Below are 16817 nucleotides of genomic sequence, written 5' to 3'. Positions count from 1 at the left end.
AAAATTCAACTTGAAGCAAAGACTGGGGTGCTATAAGTTTATGTACTAAGGGAAATCATTTCATGCAGTTTGGTATTACCGTACACCATGTTTTATTTATACTCTATACTAGATGAGAAATTGAATACTCTGCTCTTTTCTGGCAATGGAAACTTGCCTTATTCTCCTGAACCGGGCCCGGCATCAATACAGCAGCGTGCAGCCTTTTTGACTATGTATTATAGAGTGGCTTCTGTGCATTGTATATTAAATTCGATATGCACTGTGAGTTTATATGCCACACACACTACATTTTTCTATATTACGTCCTGCAATCTATCATATTAAGTGAAAGGGGTGATGGACTGGGCCTCAGGTAATGTAAAGAAGATTGCTAACAGCTTGCGCGCTGCGTTGAGAGGAGGTGCGTATTTCTGCCGTGTGCTCTGTGTATATACAGCAAGTGAGCACACAGCAAACTGACCGTGTAGAGAGCTCAATGGCCTGGCAATGGAATTAACCACCTATATACTACTGAAATTGCTTACCGGCCCAAGCAACATGCTTGCTGCACTAACAAAGCCCAGAAAAGTTTCACGTGAGTCAAACAGTCCTTCCCAGAAGTGGGAATAAAAATGAGGTCTGGCCCGTTAAAGATAAAGCAGCACCACCCCGAAACAGTCAAGCTGGGCTAATGAAGGATCTCAGCACAGGAAACATGCACAAGCATTTAGCCATCACTCTGGGCTGGGAATACCTGTCTCGTGTTCTCCAGTCTAGTCTGTGGAGGAAGCCTGGAGGTCCCACGTCTGATCACCATGTTAAAAAAGAACACAAAGGCAATGATTAATGACTGATGAAAGAAGAAGTGTTGATGATCCTTTTTGAAATTCAAATGCATTTTCTCATGACATTCTCTGTTCATGTATCAGAATTCCTAAATCTGGGAAGACTCCAAGTTGTGTTACCTGTCTCACCACTGTCCCTCAAATTGTCTCGTATGGAACTTTCTAGGTTGGGAAGGTTACATAAACTGGGCCTCTTTTTAGCATAACTTTGATGGCTCATTGGGAATTCTCATGGCAAATTTTTATTTTTCTGTGAAAAGTTCTTGGTTCTGCTCACTTATTGATTTAAAGGTAAATGTTCTGTCATTCCCTGGGACCTAGGTGTTGTGGCTGCCCATCAAGACTTTGACCTTGCGTTCTGCCACTTGTGAGTCCTGATCTCGGACCGCCTGGAATCCTGCAGGTCCTTTAATCTGTAGCTACTAATCTCAGAATTATACTTTAAGAAAAGAACCCCACTATCAGACACTCACGACAGACTGCGGGACATCCCTACCTTCTCATTGTCACTGCGGCATCTCTTCCTAAGAGCCGTGGAGGTGGTCACAAGGAGGAAAGTCTTTTCTATTGATATTAGGGAAAAGAACCGTCACTTAAGGTGGTGTATAATCACTCATTATTTCTATTCTTCTAGCGCTGATAAACTTCATGTGGTGAGGGGATTGTAGCTTTTGTAGAAAGAGACACTTGGCCTTGAGCATCAGGCTTTACAATACATCTCTGGTGCAATATTATCAGGTGACACCAGTTCATCCCAGAGCATTTTACAGCTTAACAGAAGGTTTTGATTTCCTGGAGGAGTCTTAATTGATTCTGAATTCTTTAGCATTCAACCTTCCTCACGACGATTGTTAGAAGACTTAATACAGGAAATATTAAGTTTAGACAAAGGAGGCCCAGAAGGGAGACTTTTGTGGACTGTCAAAGATGTGTTTCACTATTAAGAGGAAGTGCCAAGCTAGCCGAGGAGCCTTGGGTTTATTAAGCTTTAGCCTGCCTTACGGGTTTCTCCAGCTGCCTTGGAGGGGGAGGCTCCCCGTGAGCCACGATCTCCACGGCTTGATGATGTATGGAGTGACACCGACGAGTCAAGGAAAATGAGCAGGAGTTATTTCCAGCTTCCTTCCATCACAGGGAAAGCTGCCAAAATTCAAAACTCTGAGGATGCAGGCGGGCAGGGAAATACGGCATGGGGAAAATGGAGAAGCCCCGTCCTGTACACAGAGGACTGTCTGGAACCTGCTTTGCCACAAAGTTGGCATCCAGTTTCTTTCCTGCTGTAGTCAGCAGCCTGTGGCAAACCTTGCCTCATGACTTTGAAAAGGACTCATCAGAGAAGGTAGGAGGATGCGATATTAATAGAATAACACCAGTGACGGTGCATGTTTGCTTTCTTTCATAGATGGGAAGGAACTGTTAACCCTCGGGTTGCTTAAAATATCTGGGACATCCTGATGGACCTATCCCTGTATTATGAGGATGTGGGGTGCCCCACCCCCTTCTCTTGAGCAGGGGCATCTGCATGGCCCCTCCCCAAGGCAAGTGGGTAAGCTGGAAAAGTGGGTCCTCCAGTCACCAGAGGAAGAAATTCCCTTAACTCAATCTTCATCCGTTCTTTCATTTTTTAAAATAAAATGTTTCCAGGGCGCCTGGGTGGCTCAGTCAGTTAAGTGTCTGCCCTCGCTCAGGTCATGATTCCAGGGTCCTGGGATCGAGACCCAGATTGGGCTCTCTGCTCAACGGGGAGCCTGCTTCTCCCTCTCCCTCTGCCACTCCCTCTGCTGCTGTGTGCTCTCTCTTTCTCTCAAATAAATAAATAAAATCTTAAAAATATAAATAAATTAAAATCAAATAAAAGTTTCCATATACCTATTCTGTATTTGATACAATCTAATATATTTACAAAAAAATGATGACAGGGAGAACCTCTCCCCATTCTTAAAGTGAAGAAGCTGTGTCACGAGGCCAGCTCGCCACAGCCAAGCATTGGTCAGCAGAGACTGGGCTTCCATGTGGCATTTTGCAAACCCAACCACAGGGCTTGTTTTGCTTTCCTTGTTTTTTTTTTTTTAATTCCCAACACTACATTCATATGCAAAGTTTCCCAGTATACCATCTTCTACCAGTTTTTTTTAAAAAAAGAAAAAGAACATAATCATTCTGCAGCTGTCAGAAGCGCCTGGAAAAGCCCAAGAGTTCAGTATGAAAGGTGCTATTAGGTTGGGGAAAAACACCCTGGCTGCCACAGATGGCTCATTTTCACGATAGACCTGAGGTTTAAAAAAAAAAAAAAACTAGTTGTTTTGCCTGCAGCATAAACAAGGAATATTCTCCTTGAGCAAGAGGAACTGGCTTTGCAGAGATGAGGCTCCAATCTGTCTTGCTAAATTCTGACACTAAAAAGAAACACATATGGGTACATCCACAAATGTTCACATGGTAGGGGAGCAAGTCTAGGGTAGTTGCATCAAAAGCTTGACTTTACATTGTTTTTTCATGGTGGTGTCAGTCCTGTTTTATAAATTAACAATAACATTTTTATCATAAAAGTAACACATGTTCATTCCTGAAAATTTGGGAAATAAAGAAAAATCTACCCATAATTGCACCATCCAAGGATGATTACAATAACTCTTTGGTGTATTTCCTTCCAGTCTTTTTTCTGTATGTATTTAAACAAACAAGCACATACATACACATATATTTACATATACATATATGTATACATAACATACACATATTCCCTGAATATATTTAAAGTAAACATATCCATTGTGTACCTCATACATTAAGGTATATTTTCTGTGTATGTATCTATTACAAACATATATATTTATTTTTTTACTTCATTGAGCAGTACTATATATATATATATATATGTATACCCACTTCCATATCTTTCTTTTATTACTTAGTATTGTAATTATAACAGGAAAAATCTCCCTTATCATTAATCATTAGTTACACTCGCTGAGCATTTTTAATGACCACATACTATTCCATTATGTATATACATCATAGCTTGTTCAATAAGTCTTATTATCTGTAAAAAATGTTGCCAGGGTTTTTTTGTTTTGTTTTCTGTAGACAATGCTTCATTAGCCATCCTTATATTTAAATCTTTGGCTGTATCTCTAATTCTTTAAATTATCATATAAAGAGGGATCCTAGTTTAAAACATTTTTTAAGACTCTTGGGGCACTTGGGTGGCTCAGTTGGTTAAGTGTCTGCCTTTGGCTGGTCATGATCCCGGGGTCCTGGGATCTTGAGTCCCACATATTGCTTCCTCCTCAGTGGGAAGCCTACTTCTCCCTCTCCCACTCCCCCTGCTTGTGTTTCCTCTCTCGCTATCTCTGTTTGCCAAATAAATAATTTTTTAAATAATTGTAAAAAATGTTTAAGAATAATTTTTAAAAATTTTTTAAAATAATTATTTTTTTTTTTTAATCAGAGAGAGAGTGGGAGAGAGCGAGCACAGGCAGACAGAATGGCAGGCAGAGGCAGAGGGAGAAGCACGCTCCCCGCTGAGCAAGGAGCCCGATGCGGGACTCGATCCCAGGACGCTGGGATCATGACCTGAGCCGAAGGCAGCCACTTAACCAACTGAGCCACCCAGGCGTCCCTAAAATAATTATTTTTAAATAAATATTTTTTAAAAAATAAAATATTTTTAAGACTCTTAATATATTGCTAAATACTTTACCTAAACAAATTCTGTTCACAGAGGTTAAGAAATATCAAGACATATGGCAACAGGGTCAATTTGGCACAAAGATTATAACTTCATAATTTTTCATAATTTCATGAAGACTTTGTCAAGTCTACTGGGGGCAAACCCAAATGGAACTATTCTATAGTTGACAATTGTAAGTCTACAGTGATCACCCAGATTGTAAACTGTGTTTTAATCACAACCTCAACCCTTCAAAAATGGCATTCATGTTTTACAACATGGGTATTTTTTTTACAATTTTATTTATTTATTTGACAGAAAGACAGAGATATTGAGAGAAAGCACAAGCAGGGGGAGAAGCAGAGGGAGAAGGGGAAGCAGGCTCCGTGTTGAGCAGAGAGCCAGACATAGGGCTTGATCCCAGGACCCCAGGATCATGATCTGAGTCAAAGGCAGATGCTTAACTAACTGAGCCACCCAGGCACCTGTTACATTGTTTTTAATCACTATCTTTTATTTAGAAATACATCTCCATCTGTCATAATTTTCTGAATCTCCTCACTGTCAGGACCTTTCACAAGAGCAAATAGCTTTATTAGAAGGACACAGAAAATGTCCTTGTTCATCCTAATACACAGACTATTCTGAACCCACCTGAAGAATTATAAATATCTTTCAGGAGACAACATATTCTCCTAGCTCTCATGCTCTACCCTAATGTCTCCCTTGAAATACAAAGTAATCTGACAATTAGGCAGAACATTTTATGGTGTATCTGTGTGCTTTTAAATGCTGGGAGTGGGATGCCATTTTGTCCCTTTATCTAGTGGCTTAAAATCCAACTTCTGTATAAATACACTGCTGAGCAATTGTAGTGATCAATATTATCTTTATCAAGGCCAATGAAGCAGTGAGCATATAGCTACTCACAGTCCCACGTGTATCTGCATGGAGTTGGATTTGAACCCACAGTCTCCATATTTCCAACTGTAGGCAATTGAGCTACACCCCCCAACACACACACACACACACACACACACACACACACACACACACACACTTCCCAGGATGATCTATGCTCTTATGTAGAAAATTTGATGGATAGAGACAGCTCAAGCACTAAACTGGAACCCCAAATCAATAAACATAAAGACTGGGTGTTCACAAATTGGCAGCCATTTAATTCCTCTGCTATTAATGCTTTTCTTCCAGACATGAGCAGTTTGTGTACCTGTGAAGTTTGCCCTTGATGCTGCCTCAGTGGGCCAAAGGAGGCACCCTTTTCTCCTAGTAGTTCATGTAATCTTCTTAGTGGGTATTTATTTCAAAACTTGGTGAAGACTCCTATATCTAGCCAACTGGTATTCATTGACTGAAAGGAAGACTTCATGCCATTCCATTTATTAAAGTTTATTATTACAGATCTTTTCAAATATTCACAAATATTGAGATAACATAATGAACATCTATATGCCTATCATTCATTTTCAACTTTTCTCATGGCTCATGCCTTTAATTTTTTTGTTTTTTTTTAATAAAGATTTTGTTTATTTATTTAAGAGAGAGAGAGATCACAAGTAGGCAGAGAGGCAGACAGAGAAGTAGGGGTCGGGGAAGCAGGCTCCTTGCTGAGCAGAGAGCCCCATGTGGGGCTCAATCTCAGGACCCTGAGATCATGACCTGAGCCGAAGGCAGGGGCTTAACCCACTGAGCCACCCAGGTGCCCCACATGCCTTTAGTTTTAAGGTTGATTCCGATTGATTCTCTGGAAACCAGTGGGCACCCTCTTGGGGGTGGCATTACAAAGTTCACAGTGCTTAGAACATCTGTCATTGAGTTTTCCTCATCCCTGTATGAGATGCAACCATCTGATCGATTTGTTAAAATAAAATACCTAAGACTCCATGTTGATTCCTGACCTCCAGTTCTTGGGCAGCCCCATTGGCTCTACCTCCAAAGTCTATCTCCTATCTGCCCACTTGTCCTTGTCCCCACTGCTTCTTCCCCAACATGAATCCTCATCAGCTTTTCTATCCTGACTACTGCAATATAATGTGTCCCAGCTCCACTGTGATCCGGTCCCCACAAGGCAATCCAATTACGTCATCCTCCTGCTTACAACCCTCCATAACCATTTCCACTGATCCATGTAGCCAGTACGTTCTTTTACAAACATAAAAAGACCAGGGCATTCCACTTCTCGAAATCCTCCAACAGCTTTTATTGCACTTGAAGTCAAGACTCCTTGGCCTGCACTTTCTACATACCCTGAACTTGCTACCATCCAGAAGTAAATTTCCAGTTTATCTTCATTTTGCTCACTGTACTCCAGCTGTACTAGCTTTCCTTCAGTTACTTGAACATATCAAGTCATGCTCCATCCACCTCAGGGCCTTTGCACTTGTTTCCTATCCCTTGCCCTGTATCCTAGATCTTCCCTGTTAACTCCTTCCTGTCATTCAGGAATCATCCCATTTATCACCACCAAAACTAGCTCCCCAGCTCCAACACATTATTACTTATGAAATTATCTTATATCATATGCTTATTATCCTTCCATCTAACAGCTCTATGAAAGAAGACACCTTTTTCTGCCTTATCCACCACTATATCTGAGTTTCTGGAACAAGGTAGGTCATGGGAACAGTATAAAAATTTGTTAAAGGAGGGACACCTGGGTGGCTCAGTTGGTTAAGCAGCTGCCTTCGGCTCAGGTCATGATCCCAGCGTCCTGGGATCGAGTCCCACATCGGGCTCCTTGCTCCACGGGGAGTCTGCTTCTCCCTCTGACTCTGCCTTCCACTCTGTCTGCCTGTGCTTGCTCTCGCTCTCCCTCTGAAAAATAAATAAATAAAATCTTTAAAAAAAAAAAAAATTTGTTAAAGGAAAATGAATGAATGAATCAATCAATCAAACAAAAAGGAACTTCAGAATCTTATTGTAAGAAACTTATAGGTAACAGCTGCTTTTCCAAATGAGAAATATAAACTTACTAACAGAGCAAGCAGATTTACAAGCTCTCCTGGGGGTATTTGGTAGATTGTGGGGGACCACTGAAAATTCTAGAGAAGAACTGCCTCATACAGAGATAAAGCCAACAGTTTAAGTTAGCGAAGACTATAGAAAGGCTCCTTTAATCCCTAGATAATATTCCTCCCTGTTTCCCCCTGCCTAATTCTCCTGTTATCAGAGGAGTGACTGGGTAAAATGTATGCCCAGTGGTCCCTTGAGTAGACACATCATGTGTCCTACCTCTCAATAACCTCCCAGCTCATAATGCAGTTCCATTTTTCCATCACTTTGCACTCCCTAATTCCTGACAGGGTTACTTTGACTCCCCATCTTGCCCCTGACATATATCTCTCCACTTGTGTACCCTAATTCTCAGCTCCCATTATCAGTCATCATTCTCTTTGGCCCTACCACCATTTCCTACAACTGACCACTTCATTCTTGGGGAAGCTCTCCATTCCAACAACCTTCACGGCATTGAACTTCTATCTATCTTTCCACTATTATATAGTCCCTGCTCCTATGTACTGAATCTCTATCCTTGACATTCTCCAAGGTTTACACCTTAGCCATCTTCTTTATTCCGTCTAGCCTGTGTTATCCACATCCTAATTACGGCATGAAGTCATCTATTTGGATAGCCTAACAAAGCGTCCAAATCTTCCAACTGAGCTCATCTTTTCTCCAGAATCAGCTTTCCTTCCAGATTTTCCTATGTCCAATGTTATATTTAGTCATTCAGTTAAAAAAAAAAAAAAAAGTGTCCCAGTTTGCTCGGTCTTCTCCTAACTTCTCCCACCAAAAACATTCCATTTTAATTTTATTGTATTCACAAATAGAATAAATGTTTAGTTCAGCCCCTTCCTGTATCATAATCAATTAATCCTCCCATTTCCCTTCTTTTATCTGTTCCAGTAATTCCAGCCAAGTTAACCTCGAAACATGCTTTGCCCACACAACCGTATCTCTCAAAAACTGACTTTAGCTGCCCTGCCCTAAGTGACCCCACCTCTGATCATAGCATTTGCTGTCTTCGTCACTCCTTAAATGCATTCCTTGAACACATTCTCTCTCATGCCATCCTGTGTGGCGTGTGTATTCCCAACCAGAGACCCTCAGAAAGGAAGAGATGTGGTAATTACAGCTAACATGTATTGGGTACCAATAAGGTTCCACACATCCTGCCAATTGCTCTATATCTATTTTCTCATTAATAATAGCACCTACGGTCCAATGACGTGGCACTGCTTTATCCCCATGGCCCGGAGCAAATAAGGATTTAGGTCACTCAGCCACTCACTGAGGGAGCCAGGTGGGGACCTGTTCGGCCTAACTTTAAGACCTGTGATCCCGGGGAAACTGTCTAGGTGCCCAGTGTGGTACCCATTCGGAGAAGACGCTTAATAAATGCGAATGATGGTAACACTCAGCATCCCAGCAGAAAGATGGGGGCACTCGGTAAGTGCTGGAGGGTCCTCAGGACACAGCAGAGCGCAGGAAGAGGCAGGACCGCGTTTGCCTCCTTCATTCTCCAGGGGAGCGCCTGTCCCTTGTCAACGGAGCAACTGCTGTGAATTACAAGGTTTCTGATGAAGCGTTCCTTGCCTCCAGGACGCAGTAATAGGAGCACCTGTTCCCGAGCCCCAAAGGGTGCAACTGGAGCTTTCTGTGCAAGGGGGATTGTTCGGGGAGCGCGACATCAGAGCTGCGCAGCGCCGCCCTTGTCACTAGGCCAAGCAGCCGACCCGCTGAAGCCGCGATGCCAAGGAACATTCTGTCCAGGCTGTGTGCCTGTTAAGATTCCCAGAAAGAGAAAGAAACGTCAGATGAGAAGCGGAGGCAAGATTCTCCAGGCTTGTACAAGGCATTTAGCTTTTAGTTGTTATAAAAATGAAAATAATTGTGAAAGCAGGGAGAAATCCGCAGCTGCTCGGGGCTATTCATACCATAAGAGATCCCACCAGGCCCTCTTTATTGTTGCAGTTTTGGCAAATTATTTTCTTATCACACACAACCTCCTCACTTCTGTTCCTGGATAAGCACTTAGGCTCATAAAGCTGTGGGTCAGCCACAGTTGAGCATCCTGCTCGCGAAACAGCCAGCCGTGGGGAGCTTGGGAGCCCGCCCCTCCGCAAAACAGCAACTGGAGTCCATAAAAAGCTGGCCCCCTCCGGGTCCTTCAGTGGCCCCCGGGCCTGGGAGGGGGGCGGTCGGCCTGGATCACCCGCCCTCTCTGCCGAACCTCACTTGCCAGGCTGGCCGCTCTGCGACGGCCCAGGGCTGGGGAGCACCTTCCTGGGTGCAAGCGCACCGGCAGGTGCACCAGCCTGTGCCCGGCTGCACCGGGCTGGGCCGCCGTGGCCAGAAGGGGCCGGGTGCCCACCACACATGTGTGCTGGACAAATGCGCTGGCATCTCCGGCGTGGGCAGAGAGCATGCCGCTCCCATTATCCCGGCCCATTAGGGAAGCAATTGGAAAAAAAACATTTAGCAATTTGGACAGGAGTGAGGCTGCAGAATGGCTCGTTTCTCTGTGACAGCCTGCCACGTACAGATGAAAGGGAAGGCTTATAACAAATTTTCATTACCCCCAAATAAAAAAGCAACAGCAGGCAAAGCAAGGGCTTTGAGGCTGAGAGGTGGGGCCAGAAATCCACCCAGAAGACCACAAAGGAGCCTCAGCAAAACAAATCAATCACTCTCCAGTCACTTCCACTGGCAGAGTGCGGTTCATGCAAATGGCAATCAGGCCTGTCAGCCTGTCAGGCTTTGGGCTTCAGCTCCTCGCCTCACACTATTCATTAAGTGCACCAAAACACAGCCTGCAGGGCTCTCCCCTTGCTCGATGGCCTCGCTCACCTTCCCTCAACCTATGGCCCACAGGAACACCCACCTCCAAGCTGGGAGGCAGTGACTACAGGATTTGGTCAAGGAGAAATTGCAAACAGCACCAGGGTCTTTGCATTTTGCTTTGCTTCCAGCTTGAGTTAGCACCGGGTGGAAATCAGACCTCAGATTCAGAAGTGCAAAGGGTCCTGTGGGGCTCCCAGAGGCTCTGGGCTGCCGTTCTCCCACCCCCAATTCAAGCTGTGCAGAGAGAGTCCAGGACACCCACTAGGCACAGACCCCAAATGAAACCCCAGCCTCTGCATATCCCACACAAGTCCCACGGCCCACTCCTGCTCTAATGAGTCTGGCTGCCCACAGAGCTGTATAATGCATTGCGCCTTTGACCTTATTAGAAGACAACTACACAAATACCTCCTTTTCCTGGCCTGGGTGTCTGTCCACAGGTATCACCAGCACGTTTACCACGGCAGATAAAAATGAATTGTGGTGGGGGGTTGCAGGCTGGATGTTGAATAAGACCGGGGCTGGAATAGAGAGGTTTTCCATCCCAGGATTTCTCAAAACCCCAGTCTTTCATTATCAACGGCTTCAAAAACACATGTTATTAAACATCTGGGTTTTAGTGACATCCAAGACTGCACAGAGTATGGAATAAGTGGGATTTGGTGTGTGTGTGTGTCTGAGGTGGGTGTTTAAGGATTGTCCCCATTAGAACGCTGGTGTTGACAGCTAAAGGAAAGAGTCTGCTCACAGCCCCAAGAATATCAAGACAAGGCTCTAGTGTTACGATTTCTATTTGCATGAGATTAAACTAGTTTGTAAAGAAACAGCATATAAAATGTATAAAGATGTTTTAGTCTCCGTAATAGGACATATGTCAAATGTCAAAGGTTTGTGACGTTTGAGCTCAGACAGAGAGTATCCCTGAATGGCCGAGCGATCTGAAAAGGGTTCGCTCAGGGCAGGAACAAAGATGTGTTGAGTGCCTTCAGTGTGCCAAGGCCCTTAGATAAGTCGTGTTTTTGAATGGTAAACCAAGGTCCAAAGGGTTTCCTATTTTGCTCAAAGCTCTACAACCAGAGAGGGGCAGAGGCAGGAGGAAGAGTGCAGTTTGGGGGAGGACAGAGGATTGGTAGGAGACAGCCAGAGAGCCAAGGCACAGAGACTTAGAAAATCTAATTCTGCCCCTCTGAGCCTCCTCTGTCCCAAACACCAGCCCAGACACCAGGAGTGACAAAGAGGCAGAAGAAATTCTCCTTTAAGGAGCTTGAGACCAAGATGCTATCAAGAGACACCACTACCATGAAACACCATGGTGAATGACAGAGGGGATCAAAGAATGAAGAGATGGTAACTCGGATGGGAAAAATATGTTCGAAAGGCAGTGGTAGGTAGGTTTGACAGAAGTACTGGCCATAAATTTCTCTCTCTACACCCAAGGATCCCCTGCTGTTATTAAGGGAACTGAATACTGACCTTTCCGATTTCCTCAAGCTTTCCCAGTGCAATAGACTAGACGCACTTGTCAGGGGGGAAAAAGGAAGCGGAAGTCAGCTTAAAGTTAAGAATTCTTGAAACAAACTCAGTGTCCATCTGTGAATGAAAATGCAGTGTATGTATACAATGAAATAAAAAAGAATGAAATCTTGCCATTTGCAACAACATAGATGGACCTTGAGGGTATTATGCTAAGTGAAATAAGTCAGAGAAAGACAAACACCGTATGATTCCACTTACAGGTGAAATCTAAAACAAAACAAAAGACCAACAATATACAACTGAATTCATACATACAGAGAACAGATTGGTTTTGAGGTGTGGGCTGACAGGGCAAAAGTGACCAAGCGGTACAAAATTCTAGTTAAAAAATAAGTCCTGGGGATGTTATGTACAGCCTAGCATCGATAGTTAGTAACACTGTATTGTGTATTTGTAAGTTACCAAGAGAGTAAATATTAAAAGTTTGCAACATACGGGAAAAAAAAAAAAAAAACAATGCATGGTGATGGATATTAGCCAGACTTACTGTGGTGATCGTGTCACAATATATACAAATATTGAATCATTAGGTTTCACACCTAAAACTAACATAATGTTCTACATTAATTATATCTCAATTAAAAATAAGTAAATGGTAATGGAGGAGGGAAAAAAGAATTTTTTTCAGGAGTGTGTTGTATCTTCGCTAAGAAAACGGCACCACTCTTTGTTCTTCTTGAGGTTGACGCGGCCCCTGGACAGATGAAAAGAGTAGCTTTAAGTCCACACGTGAGTGAAGAGACAGACTTTGTGTTTTGCAGGGTGTCGCTTGCTGAATGGGGAATTACAGAACTGAAGACTTGCTTGCCATGTGCATTTCAGCCTGGTCTGCTTCATTCATAGACATGGGTTTGGGCCCAGGAGGGAGCGGAATGGCCTGGCGTTAGTGATCTACTGGTCACCCAGAGAATAAGCTCTGCTGTTTTAACAAATAATCCGCAGGCCGTGGATTTTAGAATAAACCATTGACTTCCATAGTTAACGTTTTCATGACACCTCTCTTCCTACTTTGAGGAGTAATGAAGTGATGAATAAATTCAAGCTCATAGAACACCTTGAGGGTCAGGGCCCCAGAGTGCTCTCTGGCTAAAACTATGTATAAGAAACCAATAAATCAATATTCAATGTCTTCAACAAGTTTGTCCATAGTTGTAAAGTGTGAGTAGTAGCATTCTCTTGTAAAGCCCCCCAGTATATTATTTCATTCACTTCCCGTTACTACCTGAGCTCGGTGTGTAGTGTTACCCCCATTCCAGGTCCATGGTGACAACACAAATTACCCATTGCCACATCGTTGATAAAGAACAAAACTTGAGCCCAGGATTTTGGGTTTTTTTTGTTTTTTAACAAAAATAAAACAAAATTTTTATTATTTAATAAAATAATTATCCTGCTTTTTGTGTGTCAAGACTCACCAAGAATGGTACACCCATTTTCTCTTATCTTTACAGTTATGTACCCAGAAGCTTATGATCACACTTGATGTACAGCTTGACGAACACCCTGGATGTACAAGCTCTAAGAGGGAACGTGAGTTCCCCAGATGGAGCAGCCCGTGGGCAGGTGCTAGGAAGTGGGAAGACGTGGGTGTGGAGTCCTTGATGATCTAGAAGGCTGACTGCAGGGCCATGCTGGACTCCGAAAGTGAGCCGAAGTCCAGGTCTTTCTCACTGTCTCCAAGCAAATCTTTTTCGATCGTGAGCCTTTGTTTCCTCCTCTGCTAAATAAACGTACAAACCCAAGACTTTAGCTTCTGAGTCCAGGGCTCCTTCCCATTGCAACACAGTGTCCACCAAACAATCTGCTTCTCCACCAAAATGTCTACAAGCATCCTGCTTCGCTTTGTCCTTGTGTAACTCTCTGTTACACGGAGCACCACTACCCAAGAAGCAAGAAGGGGCAAGAGTATCTCTTGGATTATGAGGACAAAAGAAAACAAACAAACAAACTTGATATCTAGTCATTCAGGGGAAAAAATTCTGAATTTTTCAAGAAACCACTTCCTCTTTCCTCTTCCCACTGCAAGGAGACCCGATGCTTAAAAGGAGGTCCCACGGCAAGGACAGAGCTGTGTCTCAGGGTGAAGGCATCAATGGCCAAAGAGGGGCAGGGGCCACTGGAACACCATGACTACCAGAGGTGGAGGAGTTAAAAGATATCAGGGTCAACACTTGTTTGGACAGCAATAGTGGTAAGTATTCTGTTGTGACATCTCTTAGTAAGGGCTATCCTGAGAACACTGTTGTTCCAATGGTTCAAAAAATCTAACTGTATAAATAAACGGCTTTCTGGGCTGAAGAGAAGTCTTTCTTGTAGTAAGATGATTCTGATTTAAAAGTCACGAACCGGGGTTTCTCAAAGCGTGGTCTCTACCTAGTTTTGAATAAGCGTCGTAAATGGTACCTGCTAAAAATGCAGATCCCTGAGGTCCCTGTGCAGTCCTACTGACTCAGACTCCTGCAGGAGGAGCCCCAGAATCTGCATTTTAACAAGCTCTCCAGGTGATCAATGTGCCCACTGACAGTTGTGAACCCCTATTAAAACAAAACAAAACCCACCCCTTCCGTAGCCACAATGACCCCTGAAAACGAGGACTTTGGCCAGCTAAAATAATAAAGTGAAGTTTGTATTTATCCCAGGATGCAGAATTGCTCCCCAAGGAAAGCAGCTGGCAGATATTCCTGCTGATGGGTGTCGGCCACAACTACAGCAGTTATTTCCAGGCAATGGACAATTCCTCCAGCCCAAATGAAGCTTCAGCTTAAAGTAACAATGACAGTTTTGTGCGACAGCAATGAACCTTTCGATTTATCATTCTCCAAAATCATATGGCCTGCGTAATGCCATCAGATCCAATAGAGCCTTCCAGCAGCAAGCTGGGCTGCGGTTGAACCTCGTATATCACATCTGGGAGAGTCAGAATAATATCACAGGGCTGGCTTCCATTTTGCGTTTTCTGAACACGTTCCGACTCACTTCACCTCTCAGCATAGATGCTGTACTGCTGACCCCATCCTTTCCTATTCGCTTGTTTTAGATCCTTCTCCTTCAAGTACTTTTCCAAACTCAGCCCCAGTGAGCATGCAAGGGTCTTCAAGAACATGCAGTCCTTCAGAGCCCAATGGGGGATGCCTAAAGCAACCAAGAAAAACAATAATTCATCTCTCCAAATTCCAGAGGAAGAAAAAAAAATCCCAGTAAGGTAAATAGATTTGTAAATAGATGTGAAGACTTCTTTCCAACATCTATCAGTTTGGTTTAGAACAAAGCATGATTAAATATTCACTGTAGACACTGGTGAATTCTGGCTTCTCCTTAGTTGGGGGCTGAGGTCAAGGATACCTGGGAGTTCCTTTTCCCTCCGCTCACCCTTCTGCTTTCTGTCTGACCCACAAAGGGCCAGAAGCACACTTTCTCCGCATAGAAGGAAAACCTACTGGGGCATTTCTTCTTTACAACCAAATGCAAAGCTGCCTGCTGTGTAAATAGATGGAACTAAGAGACTAAGTGACACCATTCTCAATGCAAAAGACGTTAACCCTAAGTTTTCACAGCAATGCGCTGGAATTCTCAAAGGCTAAAAGAGGCTCACAAAGCCCTCTGCAAAAGTAGGGCTTGTTCCACTGGTGAGCTCAGATTTTGCACTCTTTAGTTCAATCACTGACTCGGGAGGGCGTGTAGCTCAGCTGGAAAGCAGGGATCCAGGTGGAAGGCAAACGGTGTTGGGTCAAGTGGATCTGATAACCACGAGATACAGGCCCAACATGCTTGCAGATTTCCTGATCTGGATGGGACTTCTTACCTCCTGTTAGCAGCCAGCCTCCCTTTTTAAGGTAATGGCTACATTTTCTCACTTGTTCATGGAGCTTGCACAGTTTGAGATTTCTGACTCTCCCATTGTTCATACAAATGGAAATCCTAGCGGTGAGCTCTCCAAGGTTTCTTGTATCAGCCCTTCCTGTCTCTCCACCTGTTTCCTCAACAGCCATTTGCTCCCTTGGCAGCACTCACCGTGATACACGTGTTCTCAATTACCTAGAAAAGATCAAACTGCAACCTGCTCTCTCCCAGGCTTCCTGACCGCACTGCCTCTACCACATCTTTTGCTCTCTCTGCTGAATAACATCCTGCCAGACTGCAGGGGGGACAGGTGGAATAACAGGTTCTATCCTCCTTGGCAAAGATAGGAGCATGCCAGCAAAGCATGAGGAAGAGAAAGGATGGATTATGGAATGTATTCTTCAAAGTGGCTAGGAGAATAAATTTTAAATGTTTTCACCATAACAACAACAACAATGATGATGACGACGACGATGACAACGTTGCCCCCTTCAGCGTGAGTTGAAGGCTGTATTGACTAACCCTATTGTAGTGAATATTCTGCAATATACATCTGTATCAAATCATCACTTGGTCTTATATCTTCAACTTATACAATGTTATATGTTAATCATAGCTCAATAAAGCTGGGAAAAAATAAAAAGAGGGCAGAGGTCATTCATTTTCACCCCATTCTGCACTCCAGTGAAGCTGCCCAAGGTGTATTTACACGGACTCCCTTCTGGCAGCCTGTTCATTGCATAGCCTGGGAAGAAATGGGTTCAGTGTAAGTAAATGATAATGAGTCTGTTGAAGCATTATACAAAATGGTCCCCTAGTGGCAGGAAAGAGTTAATGTACCTCCCAAAGTGCCTAACTTACAGTCAGGATGGGACTTTACTCTGGGAAAACTGGGCTCCACAAACCTAAACCTTGATGAAAGATGTCAGCAAGCCGGGAAGTCAGAAAAAGGAGGGTAATTATTATTATTATTATTATTATTATTTAATCACGCCTGAGTACTTTGCTCTGGCGGGTACTAACTCAGTCATTTCTAGTAGGCCAGAGGATGAAAAAGGCAAAGGATGAAAGAAGAG

The 16817-nt window shown here is 43.5% G+C and overlaps 1 long non-coding RNA gene across 1 annotated transcript in view; it reads right to left on the bottom strand.

The window, feature by feature from the left end:
• Positions 1 to 16817, bottom strand: part of LOC131811520 (uncharacterized) — a 75655-nt gene that overhangs the window by 21144 nt on the left and 37694 nt on the right. The window contains exon 3 of the long non-coding RNA XR_009345966.1: positions 737 to 788. This is a non-coding gene — a long non-coding RNA (uncharacterized LOC131811520). The remainder of the gene's footprint in view (positions 1 to 736; positions 789 to 16817) is intronic.

Source organism: Mustela lutreola, chromosome 11 (genome assembly GCF_030435805.1).
Source record: "Mustela lutreola isolate mMusLut2 chromosome 11, mMusLut2.pri, whole genome shotgun sequence".
Classification (NCBI taxonomy): Eukaryota; Metazoa; Chordata; class Mammalia; order Carnivora; family Mustelidae; genus Mustela; species Mustela lutreola.
Note: the sequence above shows the minus strand (reverse complement) of the source record. Positions and strands in the feature narration are given on the sequence as shown.